The following is an 8,693-nucleotide window of genomic DNA, read 5'->3' on the forward strand; positions in this document are numbered from 1 at the left end:
GAATTAGTGTAGTTAAAGAGGTCCAAGGCCTGAGCCATGGGGCACTCAGTGTTTAGAGGTCAAAGAAATGGATGCAGAAAAAGCACAAATCATTTAGCAAAACAAAGATAAATATGACTACATTAAAATTTAACACTTCTGTATGGGAAAAGACAACACAGGCTGCTAAAAGATAAGCCAGGACTGGGAAAACACGATTCTAACTCATCTAACCAAAAAAGGATTAGTAACTAGAATTTATTAGGAACTCCTAAGAATCAATAACAGAAAGATGACCCAATTGTTAACTGTGTATGTATATGCATGTGTGTATATATATATATGTACATACACATACATATATATTTTAACCTCACCAGTAATCTAGGAATGGTTTATCGATGTAACAAGATAACATTTTGCATTCATTTGCACAAGTAGAAAAATGTAATAGTTCAACAAGATCAAATTTTGGCAAGGATGTGGAACAACTGGAATTCGTGTACTGTATGTGGATATGTAAAATGATATAATTTGGAGAGCAATTTGGCAATATCACAAAGTTGAAGAAATAATGTATCTCATAACCCTGTAGGTACAAAGATAGTCATTGCAGCAGCATTTGTATAATTGACAATTTGAATACATCTAAATGTCTAACGTCTACCAACACAAGAATGGATGAACAGTGGTATAATTCATATAATAAAATACTATAAAAGCAGCTGAAAATTAACAGCCTATCTAGCCATGATTAAGTGATACCAGACTAGTCCTCCTGCCATAAACAACTATACAAATGGACAAAAATTTAAGATGCAACTACTGTGAGAGTGTTTTCTGGATGAAATAAACACTTGAATTGGTAGACTGAGTAAGGAAGATTGCTCTTTCCACAGTGGGTGGGCCTCAACCAATCCATTGAAGGGATGAATAGAACAAAAGGGATGAGTAGGAATTCTCTCTCTCTGCTTGTCTTTGAGCTGGGACATCAGTCTTTTCCTGCTTTTAGACTTGGACTTGGACTAGAAGATAAACATGATACCAAATTTCTTGTTGTAAACAATGCAAGTGAGAAAACAGTAGAGTAAGAACTTTAAAGTACTGAAAGTAAAAAAAAAGTGTAAATCTAGAATTATATCCCAGCAAAAAATATCTTTTAATAAGGTGTCTTCAGACATACAAAAGCTAAAAGAATTCATCACCACCAGACTAACTACAAGAAATGTTAAAGAATGTCCTTCAGGCAGAAGGAAATGATCCCATATGGAAATCTCCATCTGCACAAAGGAATGAAGAGCACTGGAAATGGTAACTACAAAGGTAAATATTTATGACTTTTTTTCTTATTATTTAAATCTTTTAAAAACATGATTGAACAAAACAAAACAGCAGAGTAGGCAGCTTCAAGCTCCCATCCCCCCCCAGAAACATCAAAAAACAAAGCAGTGACTGTTAGAATCCAACTTTATCAGAACTCTGGAAAACAAAAGTTTACAAAAACCAAACAAATGCTAAATCAAAAAAATAGCAATTTAAAAGTGTTAGAAAGCTTTGTGGCATTTTTACTTGCTTTTCTCCCACCCATTCCCAGGCTTGGCAGCAATCTTGAAGACAGAAACCTGCATTCCCAGTGTGGGAACCTGATCCCTGGTTCCATAGGGAGCAGAGCATACCTTATTTGCAAATTATCATGTATTTCTGCTCCAACCTGTATGGAAGCTACCTGAAGGAATAATGCAGGCACTCATCTCTGTTTTGCTGAACTTGGAACTCAGGCCAGAAAAGTAGTGGGCATTGCTTGAAAATATCACAAGGTGAACAAACCACAGATGCCTGGGGCAAAATATGACAGTTGAGATACAGAATGGACTGCTGTTATGGACTGAATTGTGTTCCCCCAAAATGTGAATATTGAACCCCAATCCCCAATGTAATTGTATTTGGAGATAGGGCCTTTAAAGATGTAATTAAGGTTAAATGAGGCCATATGAGTGGGGCCCTAATCCAATATGACTAGTGTCCTTACAAGAAGAGGTAGAGACACCAGGGATGCATGTGTACGGGGAAAAGGCCATGTGAATATACAGCAAGAAGGTGGTCATCTGTAAACCAAGAAGAGAGGACTCAGGAGAAACCAGCCCTACCAACACTTTGATCTTGGATTTCCATCATCCAGAACTGTGAGAAAATAAATTTCTATTGTGTAGGCCACTCAGTCTCTGGTATTTTGTTATGGCAACCCCCTAACAGATTAATGCAGACTGCTTAAAGTCTGGGAGGAAAAGCTGGGGAGAGTTTCTTTGGGTAATCAGAGCATTTATAATCATCTATGTATAAGAGAGAATTTAGAAGGCCACGTGAATGCCCAGGGCAAGACGCACGCTCAGAAAATACCTGACAAAAACAGAAACAGATTCACATATATAGAGAACAAACTAGTGGTTACCAGTGGGGAGAGGGGCAAGATGGGGTAGGAGATTAAGAGGTACAAACTACTATGTATAAAATAAATAAGCTACTGGCTTCCCTGGTGGCACAGTGATTAAGAATCCGCTTGCCAATGCAGGGGACGTGGGTTTGAGCCCTGGTCCGGGAAGATCCCACATGCCGCGAAACAACTAAACCCGTGTGCCACAACTACTGAGCCTGCACTCTAGAGCCCATGAGCCACAACTACTGAGCCCATGCGCCACAACTACTGAAGCCTGTGCCTAGAGACTGTGCTCCGCAACAAGAGAAGCCACCCCAATGAGAAGCCCACGCACCACACCGAAGAGTAGCCCCCACTCGCCGCAACTAGAGAAAGCCCGCGTGCAGCAACAAAGACCCAACGCAGCCAAAAATAAATAAATAAAATAAATTAAAATAAATAAATAAGCTACAAGGATATGTTGTACAGTACATGGAATATAGCCAATATTTGATAGCAACTTATAATAGCAATAAAACATGAAATATTTAGAGATAAATTTAACAATATATGTGCAAGACTTCTGCACTAAAACATTACAGTAAATCTGCAAATAATTTTTTAGAGACATTAAAGAAGATCTAAATAAATGGAGAGATACATGTTCATGGATTGGAATATTCAACATGAAGATAGCCATTTTCCTCATACTGATCTATAGATTCAGTACAATCCCAATGAAAATCTCAGTAGGTTTTTTAACTAGAAATTGACAGGCTGATTTAAAATTTATATGGATATGCAAAGAACCCAGAATAGCCAAGTCAATTTTGACAAAAGAAACAATAATAACAAAATTGGAGGAATTACACTACCTGACTTCAAGACTACAGCAAAAGTTACAGTAATCAAGACAGTATGTTGGCATAAACAAGAGTCTGTCATACAGAGTGAAGTAAGCCAGAAAGAGAAAAACAAGTTATCGTATATTGACACATATATGTGGAATCTAGAAAAATGGTACAGATGAATCCATTTGTAGGGCAGGAATGCAGACGTAGAGAATGGACATGTGGACACGGGGGGAGAGGGGAGGGTGGGACGAATTGGGAAATTAGGTTTGAGATAAATACACTACCATGTGTAAAACAGATGGCTAGTGGGAACTTGCTGTATAGCACAGGGAGCTCAGCTCAATGCTCTGTGATGACCTAGATGGGTGCGATGGGGGCGGGGGGCGGCAGGAGGGAGGTCCAAGAGGGAGGGGATACAGGTATACATATAGCTGATATACTTGGTTGAACAGCAGAAACTAACACGACATTGTAAAGCAATTATACTCCAATTAAAAAAAAAAGAAAAAAAACAGAAAAAAAACCCACAGACATATAGCTTAATGGAACAGAAGAGAATATCCAGAAAAAGACATGTGGTCAACTGATGTTCTATAGTGGCACCACTGTAATCCAATGGGGAAGATGCTGGAACACTGGATGTATTTATCTGTCACTGCATAACAAATTACCCCACAATTTAGTAGCTTAAATCAACAAACCTTTCTTACAGAGCCAGGAATTTGGGAGTGGCCTAAGTGGGTGGTTCTAGCTCAGGATGATGAGGCGGCCGTCAGGACATCAGTGAGGGCCGCAGCCACGTGTAGGATCTGCTTCCAAGACAGCTCACTCGCCTGGTTATTTGGAGGAGGCCTCAGTTCCTTGCCAGCTGTTGGCGGAAGGCCTCAGTTCCCCACTACATGGACCTATCCATAGGATTGTTTAAGTGTCCTCACCACATGGCAGCTGGCTTCCCACGGAGCAAGTAATCCAAGGGAGAGCAAGAAAGGGGGAAGCCACAGTGCCTTTTAGGCCTTAATCTTGTGTCTCACACCACCATTTCTATCATATTCTACTCATTAAAAATCAAGTTTCATTGGAACCAAGACACACTCATTAGATTTTGTATTGTCTGTGGCTGCTTTTCCACCACAAGAGCAGAGTGGAGTCGTTGTGATAGAGACCACATGGCCTCTAAGCCTAAAATATTTATTACCTGGCCCTGATTTACATCATCTACAGTGCTTGGCTTAATGTCTTAAACATAGTAGGCTCTCAAGAAACGTGCTAGTGCTCATAAACAGTGCGTGTTGGTTAGTTTGTTCAATAAGTATTAGTTGAGCTCCTACTAAACGCCAAGTAATATCATAAGTGCTGATTATATATAGTCAACAAGACAGAGCTGGTTCCTACACTAATTTTCTTCACTGCAGAGGTCCAGGTTGCCTCAGGGTGCAATACATATAGGACTTTATTGTGCTGCTTCCCACTAGAGGGCAGCCTGAAGCTCGTCCACAATGGCGCAGAAGTCGTGTTAACTCCAACAACAGTACTATCAGTGAAGAACTGTCAGAAAGGACAAAATACCAAACTACATAAGAGCTGTATTTATTCTCTCAAGACTGTTGTTAACAGAATTAAAAAATGCATCAAGTTTGTCGTTGGAACTCCTAGCCTCCTGTTTCTTCACCATTTCCATCCTGTTCCCTGCAGAGGTGGCGTGAACCATTATAGGCACCACCGGTAAGTTAAAAATGTGGCTGAAACAATCAGGTGCATCTCTCACCAATAGATCAGTCAGGGTGGGGAGAAAGAAGTGATTCCCGGGGAGGGATGGATCAACCTGGTAAGCACAGAACCGCAGGCCAGAAGCAATTCTGGGAGCAGAAACACGTGCCTGGTGTCTGCCACAGGAAGAGAAGAAACACATACCTTCTAGTCATTAGTCCACTATTTACTGTGCACCCACTACCTACTTTGCACTACACAGGATACAGCAATGAGGGCTACAGACATAGTACCAGCCCTCAAGGAGGATGTACTTTGACAGGGAAGTCAGACATTAAACAAATAGTTAGAAAAGCACTGAAACTACCAAAGTAGTAAAGACTGTTTCGGTTACTAATAGCATAAGAAACCAATAAAGAATGCAGTGGCATAAAACAATCATTTTATTATCCTCAGAGACTCTTTGATTCTAGCTTGTTTCTGCTCCGCAACATCTGAGAGCTCAACTAGGAAGACTCAAAGGCTAGGGGTGATTGATGGTAGGGGGTTGGAATCACTTAGAGGCATCTTCACTCACATAGGTAATGGCTGTCAGCTGGGACATCTGCTGAACTGTGGGCCGGGAACATGTACACATTTCTTCTCCATGCTGTCTCTCCACGTGGGTTAGTTTGGGCTTCCCTGGAGTATGGCAGCTTAGTTCTAAGAGCCAGCATTCCCAGATAGAAAACTGGAAGTGCACAGCATTTTGATGACCTAGCCAGGGAAGTACCATAGAGTCACTTCTGTCCTACCTTACTTGGTTAAGGCAATCATAAAGATCTGCATAGGTTCAGGGGGAAGAGACATACCTCCCACCACTCGATGGAAGAAGCTTTAAGGTTATATTGTAAGATGAGCATGTGTGATGGGAAATATTACTGTGGCCATCTTCAGAAAATTCAATCTGCCACAGGCTGTCATGATAGCATAGGAAGGGGGTATAACTTAGCCTAGGGGGTCAGTCAGCAAAGGCCTCTGTGAGGAAGTCTTGTCTTTGGCTGAGGGGGTGAAGTGCTAAGAGGAGCCTTGGAAAGAGCTTTAGGTAGAGGAATCAACAGGTGTAAAGGTTGCAGTCCAAAGAAGCTAGTGTGTTTGAATGCTGCGTTTCGGACTGATGAGGGCCTGGAGGGCAAGGGAAAAGTGCTGCAGGGGAGGATACAGACAGGAGATACCATGTGCCTTGGCTCATGCCCTCCGTGCTGGATCCCCTGCGAAGAGAAGCAGCCTCCAGTCAGCAGTGTCTTAGGAAAAAGGCTGGAGAGGACAGAGCAGGCGTGGGCCGCTCCCAAACCGGTGGAAAGTGGGGAAAAGCGGCATGCTTTAGCAACGATCCTACCCCAGCAGCCCCATCATGGAAAATAAAATTGAATCTGCCCAAGTCTCATACAGATAAAGTAAGGGAAGTCTGTAGAAATAACTATGCCTGAGGTATCTGTGGATAAAAAGAGACCGCACAGGGCATGTCAACAACACAATGGAGGTGGGGAAATCCAGCAAGACTACCGTGAAAGACTTAAGTTGCCATCCCATAAGCATCTGCTGCCCCGTACTCTTTCCCCTCGTCCTCAATTCAGATCAACGACTGAATGTTTTATTTATTTTTTCTCATTTTATACTTTGGATTGAATGTGTTTCCAGCTGCTGGTCTTGTCTCAAGAGTCAGATCCAAGAGGTTTGTAAAGAATGGACACTGTGTATCACTGTGCAGGTATTAATACATTATATCAGATGAAATTATAAATATCTGTATGCACATGACAAGAGAAAAAGCTAGATATGTATGAAATAGATAACCAACAAGGACCTACTGTATAGCATAGGGAACTATCTGAAATAGAATCTAAAAAAGAATAGATATATATATATGTAAAACTGAATCACTTTGCTGTACACCTGAAACTAACATAACATTGTAAATCAACTATACTTCAATTGAAGAAAAACAAAAAGAATAGATTAAAAAAAAAAAGCTAGCAAATTAAGTAGGGACTAGATCATGAAGGACCCTGTAAATCAGGTTAGAGTCTGTCTTGTGTGCTTCTCTAAATGCACAATTTCAGTCCAACTGCAAACATATGACAGATTATGTGGGTACTAAACCACCAGCCACACTGATTTAAGCTTCTGAAATTTTGTTCCTCCTGCTTATGCATGAAATGCCTTTATTCACCAGGGCAAAATCTACTTACCTTCCAAGATTCAGCCTAAGTGTTACCACCTCTGTGAACCCTTCCTCAGCCCCAAACACATGGCCACTCCCACCCTGGTGTCCCCATTATCTTGCACAGACTATTTTCACTGCATTTATTTTTTTATATAAATTTATTTATTTTTATTTATTTTTGGCTGCATTGGGTCTTCATTGCTGCACGCGGGCTTGCGCACCGGCTTTCTCTAGTTGCGGCGATGGGGGCTACTCTTTTTTGCAGTGCACGGGCTTCTCATTGCGGTGGCTTCTCTTGTTGTGGAGCATGGGCTCTAGGCACCCAGGCTTCAGTAGCTGTGGCACGCGGCTCTGTAGTTGTGGCTTCACAGGCTGTAGAGCGCAGGCTCAGTACTTGTGGCACACGGGCTTAGTTGCTCTGCATCATGTGGGATCTTCCCAGACCAGGGCTTGAACCTGTGTCCCCTGCATTGGCAGGTGGATTCCCAACCACTGCACCACCAGGGAAGCCCCTCATTGCATTTATTTACTTAATTGTGCTCATTCACATATACATTACTCCCCACTCTAGTCTCTGGGCTCTTTGAAGACAGGGATTGTGTCTTATTTGTTCATCTTTTGATACTCAACATGGTGAGCATTCAATAAATGTTTGCATGAGTGAATTTCATCCTCAAACTGAAGCTGACAAGAATCTGACTTCCCTACTTTGGTGGGACACCATAGACAGTTTGGGTTTCTTTTACTTAAAGCTGAGGCTATGCCAAATTGAGGGTATAACAACCACTACTATGATTTAAGGACTGCTTATTCTATGCTTGCTGCTGCTTTAAGTGCTTGACATGTATTAGTTTATTTAATCTTCCCAACAGTCCTACCATAAGTTCATCAAGGGTTGAAAGGCTACAGCTGGCCACCTGGAGAAGAGGGCCCAAATGGACAGATGAAACGAGGAAGAAGATCTGGAGAGGTCTCATGAGCCCAGAGTACCAAGGCAGAGGGGCTGAAGAGTAGAGTTCTTTAGGAAGATGGTCTGGGTTGTATACTGGAGTTAGGTTTTTACTGGCTACTGCAGTATGAGACCATGAGACATAATACACAAAATGGATACGATTCTTCATTACACAGGAACAAATGTACTGTTACTAAAATGAGAAGTTACGCTCTAAACCTTATCAAGAAAACAATTTTAAATGCTTTATGTTGTTTCCAGTTCCACAGAAGATGGAGTATGCACATTCCATCATCTTCCTCTTGCTAATTACAACCAAAATTCCTGTTCAAAATACATGATACAACTATCAAAAAACCTCTCAAAAGGTGGAGAAAAGAAGGCAGACTGGCTGGGGCCTCAAGGGACAACTCAGTGGTGAGTTCCCTGGGTGGTCTGTTTGTTTGTTTTGCCTCCTATATATTTTGGCTTGGGTGTTAGAGCAGTCTGCAACTAGAAAAATGCCAATTAAGCCCCTCCCAAAACAAAACAAAACAAAAAAACCATAAAAACCAAGCTCTAAAAAAAGCCCATTCTGGGACT

Source organism: Balaenoptera musculus, chromosome 15 (genome assembly GCF_009873245.2).
Source record: "Balaenoptera musculus isolate JJ_BM4_2016_0621 chromosome 15, mBalMus1.pri.v3, whole genome shotgun sequence".
NCBI classification, from domain to species: Eukaryota; Metazoa; Chordata; class Mammalia; order Artiodactyla; family Balaenopteridae; genus Balaenoptera; species Balaenoptera musculus.